We start from the raw sequence: 17,884 nt of genomic DNA on the forward strand, positions 1-17,884 counted from the left end.
TTTTTGCCTTTTCGAGGGCCGTGACCGTGGCATATGGAGGTTCCCAGGCTAGGGGTCCAGTCGGAGCTGTAGCTGCTGGCCTACGCCACAGCCACAGCAACGCGGGATCCGAGCCGCGTCTGCAACCTACACCACAGCTCAGGGCAAGGCGGGATCCTTAACCCACTGAGCAAGGCCAGGGATCGAACCCACAACCTCATGGTTCCTAGTCGGATTCGTTAACCACTGAGCCACGACAGGAACTCCAACGTGGAATATCTTTTGCGAGGACCAAGACCCCATGACGAGTTCTCTTCAGGTCTTATGGGGCTGGTGGGAATTCTGCTCCGCTTGAAGACTGCTGGTAACACACAAAGGGTCTGACATCCTCTTATGATCACCTCTGTGTCCATCCCACAGAGGGGCATCAGCAAATGTTAGTTAACTTGATGAATGAAAATATTCTTTTTTATCATACGCAAAAATGTGAAACTTCCTCCTCCCTTTATTCAAGAGTCAGAAATCTGAAAGTGAAATTAAATCCTCAATTAGAAGAGCCTAAAGGGTTGGTATTTTTTTCCTTCTCCTTCAAAAGGGTTTTAACATTTCTATTTCAGTAGCTTTATTGTTTAAAATATACACACATTTACTGAAAGCAACTTATAGTCTATTGTAGAAATTGACAGCATATAAATAATAAATAAACAAAATAATAAGGGACTGCCTGTCTTTCCTATCCCAGATATGTTATCCATGGAAGACTCCTGCTTGAGCCTGGAGCTAGGGGTGAATAGGAGCTGCAGCCGCCAGCCTCGGCCCCAGCCCCAGCCACAGCCACAGCATCCCTGTACCAACCAGCTACTGGGGCCTACACCCCAGCTCACGGCAACGCTGTATCCTTAACCCACTGAGCGAGGCCAAGAATCGAATCAGCATCTTCATGGGTACTGGTCTTGGTCCCAATCCGCTGAGCCACTGGGGGGATTCCCAATGGTGGTTATTTTTACCCCAGTTTTATTGATTGGAGAATTACGAACTGAGCGCTTTATAGAACTGGGGCCGGGGGGGAGGGGGGCGGATGGCGCGCAGGAGAGAACCCATTCATTGATTCATTCATTCAATACATTTTTATTGAGTGGATTAAATGTGCTAGACATTGTCCTAAGTGCCAGGTACTGTTCCAGCCCCTGCAGGAAACACAACGGCCAAAATCCTTTATCGCCTCGCCTATGGAGTTTGCAGGGAGAGGGGTTGAGGCGGAAGACGCGATCTCCACAAATTTAGGTAGATTACGGGATCCCGTGTCCCCGCCTCCGGCCCGCCCCCCGCCAGGCCCGGGCCCTCCCAGAGGTGGAGGCCGGCGCTGGGCGCCCGCACCCGCGCTGAACTCGTTCCCCAAATCTCCAGGAGAGACCCCGGGGATCGAGCTTGGGAGCGCTAGAAGCGAAGGGTGCTGGCCACCACCCGGCCGCCCTTCCTGCCTTTGCCCCTAGCGGGCCGCCACTGCCGAAGAAGCCGCCAGCAGCGCGCATCCCCGTCACCAGTGCCGAACCCGGGTGTCCAGGGCCCACGGCGGAGCCCAGCTGGAGCGGGTGGGACGGGGGCACCCCGAGGTCGGCGGCCGGGCCAAGCTGCCAAGGTAACGAGGGATAGCTGGGGAGGCGGGGGTGGCGGTGACGGAGGGAGGGAACCCGGCGAACGCCGCCTCCCCGCAGCCGCTTCCCGGAATCCCCTTCCAGGCCCCTGTCCCTCCCACGAGACTTCTCCAGCTCCTGCCTGTGCTCGGTGCCCGGGGGCTTTGGCTCGCCCGCCGCTGCCCTTCTGCAGGGGGTTGTTCCCCCCCCCCCCACCGCGCCCCCGCGGCCGGGCGGGTCATTAGAGGGTGTCGGCTTGCTGTCCCCCCTCGGCCACGCTGCCCTCTGCCCTGAGGGGACTTCCTCCGTTCATCCCTCCCGGGAGTCTTCACAGAACCCAGCCCCCCACCCCCACCTCCCGCCGGATACTGGCGGTTGCAACATGAGAGTCTTTGTGAAGTTCGAAAGTCAGATTCCTCCCGAGACACTCTGCCTCGCAAAACTGAGTGATCGGCTCGGGTCTCCGGTTCGGGGTCTTCCGCCCGCCCTTCACGAGAACCCTTGACATTAGCCTCCCTTTGTTCCCGCGCGGGAGAGGGTCACCCGGAGCTGGAGTGGCCTACGTCCTTCCAGATCCATCACTTGGAAGCTAAAGCGAGGAGGGGGCGATGGGACAGCGTCGCCGAGACAGAGCGATGGGTCCCGCTTCCAGGCTGGGGAGGGAATCGTGGCTCGCGCTTCTATGCCGACTAAAGCAGCCAGTTAAGCCCAGTGAAGAGTTGGATCTATCAAGCCACTTTTGTGGCGAGGATAGCCTTGAGAAACTCTAGATATCCCGTCTCTTTTTGTTTTTCTTTTACTATTTGTTTGATCGCCTTGCTTTTGTTTGGCAAAAAGTCTTAGAAACTGAGTGGCGGGAGGTGGGTGGTGCAGCGGCGGGTGCAGCGAGCGACCTGGAGTCCGCTGCCCCCCCTCCCCGCGTTATACTAACTGACCGTGGTAGCTGAGACCAACGGGCCGCCCCCAGTCCCATACCTTGGCAAGGTTACTAAGTACCTCTCCCCCTACTGTTCTGGCTCAGAGAGGACAGGGGTTGAAGCCAGGCCATACCAAAATCTGCTCTAAAGAGAACATTTCCTAGCAATGTGAGCATCTCTGAGAAGGTTTGACCTATTTGCAGAAGGAAGTGACTTAAATTCTAGATCTCTAGTTCCTAAGTTGCTTTGCAACTTTAGATCATCAAAAACTGGCGTGAGAGTTCCCATTATGGCTCAGCGGTTCACGAACCCCTCTAGCATGCATGAGGACACGGGTGGATCCCTGGCCTCACTCAGTGGGTTAAGGATCCAGCGTTGCTGTGAGCTCTGGTGTAGGCCAGCAGCTACAGCTCGGATCGGACCCCTAGCCTGGGAACCTCCATACACCCCCCGGTGCAGCCCTAAAAAGACAAAACAAAGGAAAAAAAAATCCAGCATGGCTCATTTGTGCTTATCCATATTTCCTCAAAGTCTTGTATATTTATTTCAAAGTTAAAGAAAATCTGCCTGAGATTTGGTTCCTGAAATTTGACACAAGGTAATTTATCTTTAAAAAAAGAAATTAGGGAGTCCACTGGTGGCTCAATGGGTTAAGGATCCAGACATGCTGCAAGTGCAGCCAAAAAATTTAAAAGTAAAAAAATGAGTTCTTGTGGCTCAGTGGGTTTGGAACCTAATATTGTGTCTATAAAAATGCAGGTTTGATCCCTGGCCCCAGTCACTGGGTTAACAATCCTACATTGCCACAAGCTGCGGTATAGGTCACAGATGCAGCCCAGATCCGGTGTTGCTGTGGTGTAGGCCAACAGCTGCAGCTCTGAGTCGACCCCTAGCCCAGGAACTTCCATATGCCCCAGGTGTGGCCGTAAAAAGAAAATAAATAAATAAATACACTGGTAAAATTTTTTAAAACTTTTTAAAAATTAAAAGACAAATCATAGCCCTGGAGGTACTGTCTTAGACGTGCCACTTTCATTAAAATGTACATTCCACGGCCCCCGCCTCTTGCACGCACAGATCCGTATTGAACTTATCTTCCTCTTAACTTTTATAAACCTTCAGACTATTGAAGAGTCAGCAGCACGTGTTCTTCAACTGTCAATCATACTTTACCAAAGTTAAGGTGCTAATGAGCATAAGATGCATTTTTTTAAGATTTTTATTTTTTCTATTATAGTTGACTTATAACGTTCTGTCAATTTCTGTTGTACAAAGTGACTCAGTTACACACGCATATATGTATGTATGACTATATACATTCTTTTTCTCACATTATCCTCCATCATGTTCCATCACAAGTGACTAGATATAGTTCCCTGTGCTATACAGCAGGATCTCATTGCTTTTCCACTCCAAATGCAATAGTTTGCATCTACCAACCCCAAACTCCCAGGCCGTCCCACTCCTTCCCCCTTCCCCTTGGCAACCACAAGTCTGTTCCCCAAGTCCATGCGTTTGTTTCTTTTCTGTGGATAGGTTCATTTGTGCCGTGTATTAGCTTCCAGATATAAGTGATGTCATATACAATGTATTTTTAAAATTTTTATGTAACCAGGTCAGAAAAACCACTGTCAGTTCTGCTACGTCATGCCCCTGTTTGAAGCACCCTGCTTTTACAGATGTTCCCATGTCAGAAGGAAGTGTGCATTTGATAATTTGTGAAATATAATATCAGAGCAGAGATTGACAGGACTTTTCCCTGAGGACTTTTCGTGCCTTCAAAGAATGAAACTGGTGGTATGCAGTTCAGGAAGAAAAAAGGAAAACGTTTTCTCTCTGGGAAGGCAGATTGGCTGAAGTAAGGGTGATGAGAAGTGGAGAAGAGAGAAAACAAAAGAGGAAAAGAGAGAGAGAGAGAGATAGGGGCAGGGAGTAGTTCAGAGCCCCTGAAAATGTTTTCTGGAACCAACGAGAAAATGGTCCGTTCACTTTCCCCATAAGGCAGGGTTTTACAAGCTGGTACCTGGGAAAGTTATTCTTTAACGTTGTGGTGGTGGTGGTTTTAATTCTGAGGTTTTTAAAAATATTTTTTCCCATTTTTTAAAAAGTTTTATGGAAGTACAGCTGATTTACAATGTTGTGATAATACCTGCTATGTAACAAAGTGATTCCGTTATACACATACCCTTATCTGTTCTTTTTCAGATTCTTTTCCCATATAGGTTATCACAGAATAGTGGGTAGAGTTCCCTGTGCTGTACAGCAGGTCCCCACTGACCATCCATTCCATGTACCATAGTGTATACATGCCAATCCCCAACCTTCAACACCTCCCCCCGCTTTTGGTAACCATAAGTTTGTTTTCCATGTCTGTGCATCTGTTTCTGTGTTGTAAATAAGTTCATTTATATCCTTTTTTTTAGATTCCACATATAAGTGATATCATATGATGTTTGTCTTTGTCTGACTTATTTTGCTTAGTGGGATAATCTCTAGGTCCATTCATGTTGCTGCAAGTGGCATTGGTTCATTCTTTTTAATGGCTGAGTAATATTCCAGTGTATATAGGTACCATGTCTTCTTTATCCATTCCTCTGTTGATGGACATTTAGCCATGTCTTGACCATTGCAAATAGTGCTGCAGTGAGCACTGGGGTTCATGTATCTTTTCAAACTATGGTTTTCTCTGGATATATGTCCAGGAGTGGGATTACTGGATCATATGGTAGTTCCATTTTTAGTGTTTTTGAGGAAACTTCATACTGTTTTCCCTGGTGGTTATACCAATTTACATTCCCACCAACAGTGTAGGAGGAGTCCCAAAAATATATTCAAAATTTGAGTGTGCCCAACCACCAGAAATGATATTGGTAAATCCACAAAAATCTTGAAACTGCTCCCTAATAAACAAGAAAGAAGAAAACTGAGTTCTTGACATTACTGAGCTATTTCCTTCTTGGACAGAGGAGCAGTAGGCTCTTCCTAGTGATCAGAGGGGAGTGAGATAAGCCTGAGTGGGAGCAGGAAAAGCCAACACCACACAAAGGCCCAATGGTTGACCCTGCCTCAGAACCCCACCAGAGGCAGTGACTCTGCTGCAGGACATTTAACAGAATCTTCCAGAAGGAAGCAGAGTCCAAATGTACTGACAGACTGCACTCCCTCGATGAAAGCTCCCCCATCCCAGCACCAATGCTTTAGGCTAGAGAAGCTACCAGTCTTGACAGATCAAACTTGAATCAGGTACAGTTATTAAAATAAGGTCATGTTTTCACTCCACTGTATCCTAATAGCAGGTGACAAAGCCATCAAGTACAAACAAGGGAAATAGAAACAGTATGGGGTGGGGGGAAAAGAATAACATAGCTTGCAGGAGTCTTCCTAAAAAGAAAACATTACTCTTGGGACAGAAGGAAATTCCTTACCATAGCTTTATATCTCACCAAAAAAATGGATCAAAATATGAATTAAAAAAAAAATCACTAGAGGAGTCCCCGCTGTGGCACAGTGGGTTAACAATCTGACTGCAGTGGCTCAGGTCACCGCAGAGGCACAGGTTCAACCCTCAGCCCAGCGCAGTAGGTTAAATTCTGGCGTTGCTTCAGCTGTGGTCTGTAGCTGAGGTGGCAGTTGCAGCTCAGATTCAATCCCTGGCCTCAGAACCTCCATGTGCTGTGGGTACAGCCCCTAAAAAAGGAAGTTTTAAAAACCTTCAAAGATGAGAAAAAAATTGTAATTGAAATGAAAAAGGAGGCATTCCTGTTGTGGCTCAGTGGTTAATGAATCTGACTAGGAACCATGAGGTTGCCGGTTCAACCCCTGGCCTTGCTCAATGGGTTGGGGATCTGGCATTGCCATGAGCTGTGGTGTAGGTTGCAGACAAGCAGCTTGGATCTGGTGTTGCTATGGCTCTGGTGTAGGCCGGCAGCAACAGCTCGGATTAGACCCCTAGCCTGGGAACCTCCATATGCCACAAGTGTGGCCCTAGAAAAAGATAAAAAAAAAAGAAAAAGAAAAAAAAAAGAAAAAAGAAAAAAAAAGAAATGAAAAGGAGACTGCAGACTTATGGAGATACACAGAATATCACTGAAACACAACTATAGGGGAAAAAAGAAAACAGAATACATCCTGCTGAAGATACACATATTTTAACAGAGGAAAGACTTCATTTAAGCCCAACAAATGCAGATGGAAAGAGACAAAGATAAAGTCATTTATAAAGAATCTAATGGAGAAGACAGATAAAGCCCAATCAAGTATTAGGATAATCGGGCTCTCTGATATAGGGAAACCAACAAATGGGACAGAAAATGCAAAAAAAAAAAAAAGGATAAAAGACATTTCATTGAAATGAAGAAGAAAATGGTCTGTAGGTGGGAAAAAAAAGCATATGCCATTTTCCAAGAAATTTTCATCTAGGAATGATCAGCACCAAGCATCTTCAACAGTGGAAATTCAAAGGAAACAAATGATTTAGGAATCCAACAAAGAAGGAGTAAAGGAAAGACAAACCAAATCATGCTGGCCTCAGGCTTCTCCAGAACTGTGCTAAATGCCAGAAGACAGTGGTGCTGAGGGAAGACTAAGGGCAAGAAGCTTTTTCGCAAGAGGGTATTTCATTCAGCGAAGAGGTCATTCAAGTTGAAAGTCAACTGGCAGGCCTTCTCGAATATGAAGAAACAAAAGAAATTCAGCACCCATGAGCTCTTATGGAAAAAAAACCAAAAACAAAAAAACTGCCGGATAACAAAATCCAGCAAATAGTGAATAAAGACAGAAGTCGAAATAAATAACTCAGATATGGAGAACTTATGCTAAAAAGGGCTACTGGTGAGCACTTATTTAAATGTAGAATTAGGAGTTCCCTGGTGGCTCAGCAGGTTAAGGATCCTGCACAGTCACTGCCGAGGCTCTGGTTACTGCTGTGCTACGGGTTCAGTCCCTGGCCTGGGAACTTCTGCATGCCATGGGCAAGGCCAAAATAATAATAATAATAATGTAGAATTAATACAGAACTTCTTTGGAAATTATAGGTAGAATAAAATGTGATTGTTATATACATCCAGACACCAAAAAAAATAAAGAAGTAGAAGAGGAAAATGGAAGGAGATAGGAGTTGTTCTCTGATAGCCTGGTAGGTTAGGTATCTGGCACTATCACCTAGTGGCTCAGGTCGCCACTGTGCTGCAGGTTTGATCCCTGGTCTGGGGAACATCCACATGGCGTGGGTGCACCTCCCCGCACCCCCACCCCCTCCACTGAAAAAAATGGGATTATATCCTATGGTTCTTATCTTTTAAGCATGAATCAATAAATATGGTTTAAGGAGTTCCCACTGTGACACAGCAGAAACGAATACGACTGGTAACCATGAGGTCGTGGGTTCGATCCCTGGCCTTGCTCAGTGGGTTGAGGATCCAGCGTTGCAGTGATGGTGTAGATTGCAGATGTCGCTCGGATTCCAAGTTGCTATGGCTGTAGCTCCATTTAGACCCCTAACCTGGAAACCTCCATATGCCTTGGGTGCAGCCCTAAAAAGCAAAAAAATATATATGTGTATATGGTTTAATAGATTATATGCTGTGAATACATCATATTCCAACTTCCTAGTGTCTTTTGTAACCTTTTTCTAACTTTAGGGGGATATTTTAGGCAGTTATTCTTTCTTATGGAGATAATTTAAATGTCAACAATTTCTTCAGCTTTTGCTTCTGTTTGTTTTTTTTTTTTCCAAGTAAAATTAAATTTAGGCAGAAACACCCTGAGTGTGTGTGTGTGTGTGTGTGTGTGTGTGTGTGTGTGTGTCTATGCATAGAAAGATCTCTGGGATTACGTCCCCCAGATGTTAATGATGGAAATATCTGGATGCTGAGATGTGTTTGTTTGTTTGTTTGTTTGTTTGTTGCTGCCCTGCAGCATATGGAGTTCCCAGCCCAGGGATCAGATCCCAGCCGCAGTTGTAACCTGTGCCGTACCTGCAGCAACACTGGGTCCTTAACTCACTGTGCTGGGCCGGGGATCCAACATGCATCCCAGGGCTCCCAAGACGCCACCGATCCCCTTGTGCCACAGCGGGAACTCCATGGGATTTTTACTTCAAACATCATTTTAAAAAAATTTTAATGAACACATAGAAGAATTTTTACTGAAACAGAAAGATCTTTGTAAAATACATTCAAAACAAATATGCCAAGATGTTAACCCTGGTTGATGCTTGGTAGTAACATAAAGATGATTGTTATTTTCCTCTTTGTGCTTTTCATATTTTTTTTAATTTCCAGGAAAAAATTGTGTAATTTTATTTTTTAGTCTTTCTGAATCCATTCATTCACTGACTAGCAAAGACGTGCCAGGCATCAGGCTGTGCCAGATAGAAGAAAAGACACAAGTCTGTTCTTTATCGGGAGAATGGGAGGCAGCCAGTTCTGCAGGGCTGTCTGTCCATCTGTCTGTCTGTCTAGGAGGAGTTGGAATTCAGAGAATAATCACTTTGCTGGGTAGTATTCATTTGAGTGGCGGTGGGTGGGGGCAGGGGGGGATGGAGGGGCATTGACAATTGGTGGTATTTGTTTGGGTATCAATGGCAAGGGTGTCTGGGGGAGTGGGGTAGGAGAAAGCCAGAGGAGGGTATGATGTGTCCCCCAGCACTCGCCACTCACATGGGACAGTTATTGCAGGGAACACTAGAGAAGCCGATGGCAGTCCTGAATTCAGCCTAAGGCCCTGGTACCCTGTCAGGCAACCCAGAGCTACAGGCTGGGCTGGCAGCAGAATCTGCAGAGCCCAGAGCAAAATTAAAAGGCAGGGCCCATTTGTTCAGAAAGCAGGAATGAGTACCATTGAAGGTACCAAAATATAAAGCTCTTTGTTTTCATCCATAATTTCTCTTCAACTTGTCTTGCTCTCTCTCTTTTTTTTTTTTTTTGCTATTTAATGTCATTCTAAGTAAAAAAAAAAAATGTATTTAGAAGCATGAATTTTACCATTCTACCCTATGTTATGCAAAGCCAGATTTAAATGCAAATATAGGAGTATTTAATCCAGATGGAGAATCAGTGGATTACCAAGTTGGCATTTTATAGCACAAACTGGGAGCATGCAACCAGAAGCAGCAAACTTGAGCCAGACTGGGGAGGGTACAAGGAGGAAGGGGGGGGGGGTCCCCCATCCGGGGACACAACCAGCCCACAGAGCACTCCCTCTGCACGGAGATACTCAGGGCCAGTGCTGCTCCCCACAGATGCCCGAGGCCCCTCTGCCCTGGCCACCCTGGGCACACGTGCCCTTGGGCCTGGAGGATGCTGGGAACCCGCTCGTGCTGCCCACGCCACACACCAGCCTGGGATGGGCTCAGGGAAAGTCAAACCTTTGTCTCCCCTTCCCATGGATCTGCCATCCCAGCCCATGGCATATTGGTGACATCCAAGGTTGTTCCTTGATAGCAAGAAAAAATGGTCTGTAGGCCAAAATTTCCTGGCATTTTCCAGGAAATTTTCATCTGGAAATGATCATTGCCAAGATAGCTTCAACGATGGAAATTCAAAGGAAACGAGTGATTTAGGAATCCAAAAAAAAAAGGAGTAAATGAGGGAAAAACCAAATCATGCTGGCCTCAGACTTCTCCAGAACTGTGCTAAATGCCAGAAGACAGTGGTGCTGAGGGAAAACTAAGGGCAAGAAGCTTTTTTGCAAGAGGGTATTTCATTCAGCGAAGAGGTCATTCAAGTTGAAAGTCAACAGCAGGCCTTCTCGGGAGTTCCCGTTGTGATTCAGTGGGTTAAGAACCCAACTAGTATCCATGTGGATATGGGTTCATTCCCTCACCCCCCCCTCCGTGGGTTCAGGATCTGGCATTGCTCTGACTGTGGTGTTAAGCCAGCAGCTGCAGCTCCGATTTGACCCCTAGCCTGGGAAGGTGGGGCCCTAAAAAGAAAAAAAAGAAAAAAGAAAAAAGAAAACCACGGGAAAAAAAAAAAAACCAACAGGCAGGAGGCCTTCTCAAATTTGCACCCAATAGCTCTTATGGGAAAACAAAACAAAACTCCTGGATAACAAAATCCAGCAAATAGCAAATAAAGAGACTAGTCAAAATAAAGAACTCAGGTATGGAGAACTTGTGATAAAAAGGAATGCCATCTAAGTCTGCGCCTTGAAATCTCTGCTCCTGGCCATGCTGTGTACCTGGATCGAGGCTGACCTAGACACCAGACCAGCCAGTCATCTTCCGAGTGAGGCAGCCCAGGGACAGCGTCCACTCTGCCTGGCTCACCCTCTCTGCACACACAAGATGGCATTGATGCAACATGGGGCTCTCCCATGATGCAACCAGTTACTGTCCCCCCAGAAAAGGATGTCAGCAGTCCTGGGGTGCAGAGAGAGGGGCCAGGCAGGGCCTGGGACCCCATCCTGCTGGGGAGGGAGAAGCAAGACCCAAGTGTGAACTGAGGCTCCAAGCCCACCACGTGTTGCCATTGTCCCATTCGACTTTACTAACTAGCCTGAAGTTCAAAGATAAAAAGATGAAGAATTTCAAGATGGCCCAGTGAGAGCACTAAACCACATGTGGGACCCTTTCTGCGTGCAGGGTCCGGGGGGGAGGGGGGTTGGTGGCCAAAGCTGGCCCTGGCTACAGAGATGAGAGTTGCAAGAGCTGTGCTTCAGGAAGCCTGATCGGTTGAGAACCAGGGAGAGACCAAAAATACCCCATTAACAATTCCAGGCACGATGCCCAGATGGGCAATTAGATTTCTCCAAGCAAACAAGACGTGAGAACCAGACATCTGGTTGAAAGTAGAGTATGAGTCACCAGGAACAAAGATGGGAAGGAGGCCGCCCCTGGCCCAGAGCAGGGAAGCGAGCCTGCTCATTGTGTAGTTGTGTGTGTGTGCTTCTCAGCTGCTAAGGAGATGAAGGGTTCTGCAAACGCAGAACAAAGGCAAAGATGTACCACCATCAGAACAAAACAGAGGGACCAGAGCCCCCAAGGCAATGATCAGATATACGGGAATCAGGCCCAAGGTGGCATATAATAATCTTGGTGCGCCCAATATCTGGGGGATGCCCTCGACTGTGCAGGCTTCTCCCTGTTGGAAAATGGCTCGGATCGTCAGTGTCCAAAAATGAGACACATGGACAAGGGGAAATCTTGACACGCCTCTTTACTTCTGCAGAAGGGTGCAGGTACTCCAAAAGCGTGCGCAAAGAAAAGACCCTCCCTATTTATCCCTAACACAGGTGAGGTACCTGTCCCCTTCCCATGGGTCAGGTCAGGGTGCCCATTCTGCCTGGTTGGCTAATTGAAACAAACTATTGCTGGGAGAAGAGGGAAAGAGGAGGGGGTCGCAGGAGGACATCTCAGCCGAAACCGGAGCAAAATGGAGTAACCAAGATTTCCTTTGAGGGGCATGTTTGGAGCAGTCAGTCTGTTCGCTGTTTCAGCTCTTCGCCTGTTTATTCAGAAAGTATTTGAAAGTTCTTGAGACGGGATTAAGATGGCAGAATAGAAGGACTGGAGCTCAACTTCTCTCCTAAAAACAACAAAATTCACAACTAAAGACTGAGCACACTTCACCAAAATGGACCGGAAACCTTAAAAAAGATGCCCTACTCCAGAAGGAAAAGAGGAGGCCACATCAAGAGGTAGGAGGGGCGATTTCGTGATATAAACAACCCCATACCTCCTGGATGGGAAGATCCACAGACTGGAAACTAACTGGTTCACAGAGACTCACCTACAGGAGTGAGAGTTCTGAGCCACACATCAAACTCTCACATATGGGGATCTGGCACAGGGAGAAAGAGCCCCTGGAGCATCTGGCATTGAAGGCCAGTGGGGCTTGTGCGCAGGAGCTCCACGGGACTGGGGGAAATGGAGACCCCATTCTTAAAAGGCGCACACAGACTTTCACGTGCACTGAGTCCTAGGGCAAAGCAAAGTCTCCAAGGGAATCTGGGTCAAACCTGACCGCAGTTCTTGGAGGACATCCTGGGAAAACAGAGGTGAATGTGGCTTGTTGTGAGGGAAGGACATTGAAAGCAAAGCTCTCGGGAATATTCAGCAGCTGTGCCTTTCTCTGGAGGTGGCCATTTTGGGAAAATCTGGCCCCACCCATCAGCCAGCTGCTGAGAAACCCCAGGGCAAACAACAACCAAGGTGGGATCACAGCCCCGCCCCTCAGTAAACGGGCTACCTAAAGACCCCTCAGGCACACAGCTGCCTCTAATCCCATCCAGAGACTAAGCCCAACCCCCCAGAGGGATTACAACAAGCTCCTCCTACCAGGGGGCAGGCATCAGCCCCTCCCATCAGGAAGCCTACACCAAGCCTCCATACTGACTTCAGCCACAGGGGGGGCAGACATCAGAAGTAAGAGAGGCTACAACTCTATTATCTGTAAGAAGGTCACCACACCAAAAACCTATAAAAATGAAAAGACAGAGAACTATAACTCAGATGAGGGAGAAAGAAAAAATCCCAGAAAAAACAGCTAAGCCATGAGGAGATTCTCAGCCTCCAGGAAAAAGACTTTAGACTATTGATGCTGAAGAAGATGCAAGACATTGGAAATAAACTGGAGGCAAAGATGGATAACTTACAGGAAACACTGACCAAAGAGATACAAGATATAAAACTTAAACAAGAAGAGATGCAAAATACAATAACTGAAATAAAAAATTCACTAGAAGCAGCTAACAGCAGAATACAGGAGGCAGAAGAACGAATAAGCGAAGTGGAGGACAGATTAGTGGAAATTAGGATGCAGAACAGAAAAGAGAAAAAAGATTGAAAACAAATGAAGAGTCTCAGAGAACTCTGGGACAATGTGAAACGCACCAACATCTGTATTATAGGGGTGCCAGAAGGAGAAGAGAGAGAGAAGGAGACAGAAAAAATATTCCAAGAGATAATAGCCGAAAACTTCCCTAACATGGGGAAGGAATCACTCACTCAAATCCAGGAAGCACAATGAGTACCATACAAAATGAACCCAAGGAGGAACACCCTGAGACACATACTAATCAAACTGACCAAAATTAAAGACAAAGAGAAAATCTTGAAAGCAGCTAGGGAAAAGAAACAAATAACATAAAGGGAACCCTGATAAGGCTATTGGCAGATTTTTCAACAGAAACTCTGCAGGCCAGAAGGGAGTGGCATGATATACTCAACATGATGAAAGGAAAAAACCTCCAACCAAGATTACTCTACCCAGCAAGGCTCTCGTTCAGATTTGAAGGAGAAATCAAAACCTTCACAGATAAGCAAAAGCTGAGAGAATTCAGCAACACTAAACCAGCCTTACAACAAATACTAAAGGAACTTCTCTAGGCAGAAAAGAACAAGAAAAGAAGGAAAGGAAAAAGGGCAGCAAAAACAAATCCAAAATAAAATGGCAATAAAAACATACATATCAATAATTACCTTAAATGTGAATGGACTAAACGCCCCAACCAAAAGACATAGACTGGCTGAATGGATACAAAAACAAGACCCATATATATGCTGTCTTCAAGAGACCCACTTCACTTCTAGGGACACATACAAATTGAAAGTGAGAGGATGGAAGAAAATATTTCCTGCAAACGGGATCAAAAGAAAGCTGGAGTAGCAATACTCATATCAGACAAAATAGACTTTAAAATGAAGAATATTTTAAGGGACAAAGGACATTACATAATGATCAAAAGATCAATCCAAGAAGATGATATAACAATTTTAAATATCTATGCACCCAACACAGGTTCACCACAATATATAAGGCAACTGCTAACAACCTTAAAAGGAGAAATCGACAATAACACAATCATAGTGGGGGACTTTAACACCCCACTTACAGCAGTGGACAGATCAACCAGACAGAAAATCAATAAGGAAACACAGGCCCTGAATGATTCATTAAACCAGATGGACTTAATAGATATTTATAGGACATTTCATCCAAAAGCAACAGAATACACATTCTTCTCAAGTGCACATGGAACATTCTCTAAGGTTGATCATATCCTGGGCTACAAATCCAACCTCAGTAACTTTAAGAAAATTGAAATCATATCAAGCATCTTTTCCGACCACAATGCTATTCAACTAGAAATCAACAACAAGAAAAAAACTGCAAAAAACACAAATGCGTGGGAGACTCAACAACATGCTACTAAACAACCAATGGATCACTGAAGAAATCAAAGAGGAAATTAAAAAATACCTAGCAGCAAATGACAATGAAGATACGACACTCCAAAACCTATGGGATGCAGCAAAAGCTGTTCTAAGAGGAAAGTTTATAGCAATACAAGCCCACCTCAGGAAACAAGAAAAAACTCAAATAAACAAGCTAACTTTACATCTAAAGCAGCTCAAGAGAGAAGAACAGACAAGACCTAAAGTTAGTAGAAGGAAAGAAATCATAAAGATCAGAGCAGAAATCAATGAAATAGAAACAAAGAAAACCATAGAAAAAAATCAATGAAACGAAAAGCTGGTTCTTTGAAAAGATCAACAAAATTGATAAACCCCTAGCCAGATTTATCAAGCAAAAAAGAGAGAGGACTCAAATCAATAAAATTAGAAATGAAAAAGAAGTAACAGCGGACATCACAGAAATACAAAGGATCATAAGAGACTACTATATGCAACTATATGCCAATAAAATGGAAAACCTAGAAGAAATCGACAAATTCTTAGAAAAGTACAATCTTACAAGACTAAACCAAGATGAAATAGAAAAGATGAATGGACCCATCACAAGAACTGAAATTGAAACTGTGATTTAAAAACTTCCAACAAACAAAAGTCCAGGACCAGATGGCTTCACAGGCGAATTCTATCAAACATTTAGAGAAGAGCTAACAACTCTCCTTCTGAAACTATTTCAAAAAATTGCAGAGGAAGGGATACTCCCAAACTCATTCTATGAGGCCACCATCACCCTGATACCAAAACCAGACAAAGATAACACAAAAAAAGAAAACTACAGGCCAATATCACTGATGAACATTGATGCAAAAATCCTCAACAAAATACTAGCAAACCACATCCAACAATACATTAAAAGGATTGTTCATCATGATCAAGTGGGATTTATCCCAGGGATGCAAGGGTTCTTCAGTATCCACAAATCCATCAGTGTGATACACCACATTAACAAACTGAAGAATAAAAACCATATGATCCTCTCAATAGATGCGGAAAAGGCCTTTGACAAAATCCAACACCCATTTCTGATAAAAACCCTTCAGAAAGTGGGCATAATGGGAACCTACCTCAACATGATAAAGGCCATATACCACAAACCCACAGCGAACGTCATTCTCAATGGGGAAAAGCTGAAAGAATTCCTGCTGAGATCAGGAACAAGACAAGGATGTCCGCTCTCGCCACTGCTCTTCAACATCATTCTGGAAGTCCTAGCCACAGCAATTAGAGAAGTAAAAGAAATAAAAGGAATCCAAATTGGAAAAGAAGAAGTAAAACTATCACTATTTGCAGATGACATGATACTATACCTAGAGAATCCTAAAGACTGTACCAGAAAACTGTTAGAGCTTATCCACGAATTTGGCAAAGTTGCAGGATACAAAATCAATACACAGAAATCGATAGCATTTCTATATACCAACAATGAAAAAGCAGAAAAGGAAATTAGGGAAGCAATCCCATTTACCATCACATCCAAAAGAATAAAATACCTAGGAGTAAACCTACCTAAAGAAACAAAAGACCTGTACTCTGAAGACTACAGGCCACTGATGAAAGAAATCAAAAATGACACAAATAGATGGAAAGATATACCATGCTCGTGGATTGGAAGAGTTAATATTATCAAAATGACTATACTACCTAAGGCAATCTACAGATTCAATGCAATCCCTATCAAATTACCAAAGACATTTTTCACAGAACTTGAACAAAATATTTTAAAGTTTGTTTGGAAGTACAAAAGACCCAGAATAGCCAAAGACATCCTGAAAAAGAAAAATGGAGCTGGAGGAATCAGGCTCCCGGACTTCAGACTATACTACAAAGCAACAGTCGTCAAAGCTGCATGGTACTGGCACAAAGACAGAAATATAGATCAGTGGAACAGGATCGAAAGCCCAGTATTAAACCCATGCACTTACAGCCAACTAATCTATGACAAAGGAGGCAAGACTATACAATGGAGAAAGGACAGCTTGTTCAATAAGTGGTGCTGGGAAAACTGGACAGTCACATGGAAAAGAATGAAATTAGAACACTCCCTAACACCATACACGAAAATAAACTCCAAATGGATTAAAGACCTAGATATAAGACCAGACACTATCAAACTTCTAGAGGAAAACATAGGCCAAACACTCTCTGACATAAATGACAGCAACATCTTCTCAGATCCACCTATCAGAGTATTGACAATAAAAAGAAAAATAAACAAATGGGACCTACTCAAACTTCAAAGTTTCTGCACAGCAAAGGAAACCCTAAACAACACAAAAAGACAACCCACAGAATGGGAGAAAATCTTTGCAAGTGAATCAACTGACAAGGGATTAATCTCCAAGATTTATAAACAACTTCTGCAGTTCCATACCAAAAAAAAAACAAACAACCCCATCAAAAAATGGGCAGAAGATCTAAACAGACAGTTCTCCAAAGATGGCCAAGAAACACATGAAAAGATGTTCAGCGTCACTCATTATTAGAGAAATGCAAATCAAAACCACAATGAGGTACCACCTTACACCAGCCAGAATGGCCATCATCCAAAAGTCTACAAACAATAAGTGCTGGAGAGGGTGTGGAGAAAAAGGAACCCTAGTACACTGTGGGTGGGATTGTCAATTGGTACAACCACTGTGGAAAGCAGTATGGAGATTCCTCAGAAAACTAAACATAGAACTACCATTTGATCCAGCAATCCCACTCCTGGGCATCCATCCAGAGAAAACCATGACTCGCAAAGACACATGTACTCCAGTGTTCATTGCAGCACTATTTACAATAGCCAGGACATGGAAACAACCTAAATGTCCATGGACAGAGGAGTGGATCCAGAAGAGGTGGTACATATACACAATGGAATATTACTCAGCCATTAGAAAGAACTAAATACCAGCATTTTTTTGCAACATGGATGGACCTAGAAACTATCATGCTAAGTGAAGCCAGCCATACAAAGAGACACCAACATCCAATGCTTTCACTGACATGTGGAATCTGAAAAAAGGACAGACTGAACTTCTTTGCAGAACAGATGCTGACTCACAGACACTGAAAAACTTATGGTCTCCGGAGGAGACATTTTGGGGGGTGGGCGTATGTGCCTGGGCTGTGGGATGGAAATCCTGTGAAATTAGATTGTTATGATCATTATACAA

General features: G+C 44.6%; 1 protein-coding gene across 3 annotated transcripts in view; it reads left to right on the top strand.

The window, feature by feature from the left end:
- The first annotated feature begins 1,310 nt into the window (after positions 1-1,310).
- The window catches only part of IFNAR2 (interferon alpha and beta receptor subunit 2), a 49,987-nt gene continuing 33,413 nt past the window's right edge, over positions 1,311-17,884 (top strand). For all 3 annotated transcript variants that reach the window (XM_047795604.1, XM_047795611.1, XM_047795621.1), the window contains exon 1: positions 1,311-1,618. The gene's annotated coding sequence lies outside the window, so the exon portion shown is untranslated. The remainder of the gene's footprint in view (positions 1,619-17,884) is intronic.

This window comes from Phacochoerus africanus, chromosome 1 (genome assembly GCF_016906955.1).
Source record: "Phacochoerus africanus isolate WHEZ1 chromosome 1, ROS_Pafr_v1, whole genome shotgun sequence".
Classification (NCBI taxonomy): Eukaryota; Metazoa; Chordata; class Mammalia; order Artiodactyla; family Suidae; genus Phacochoerus; species Phacochoerus africanus.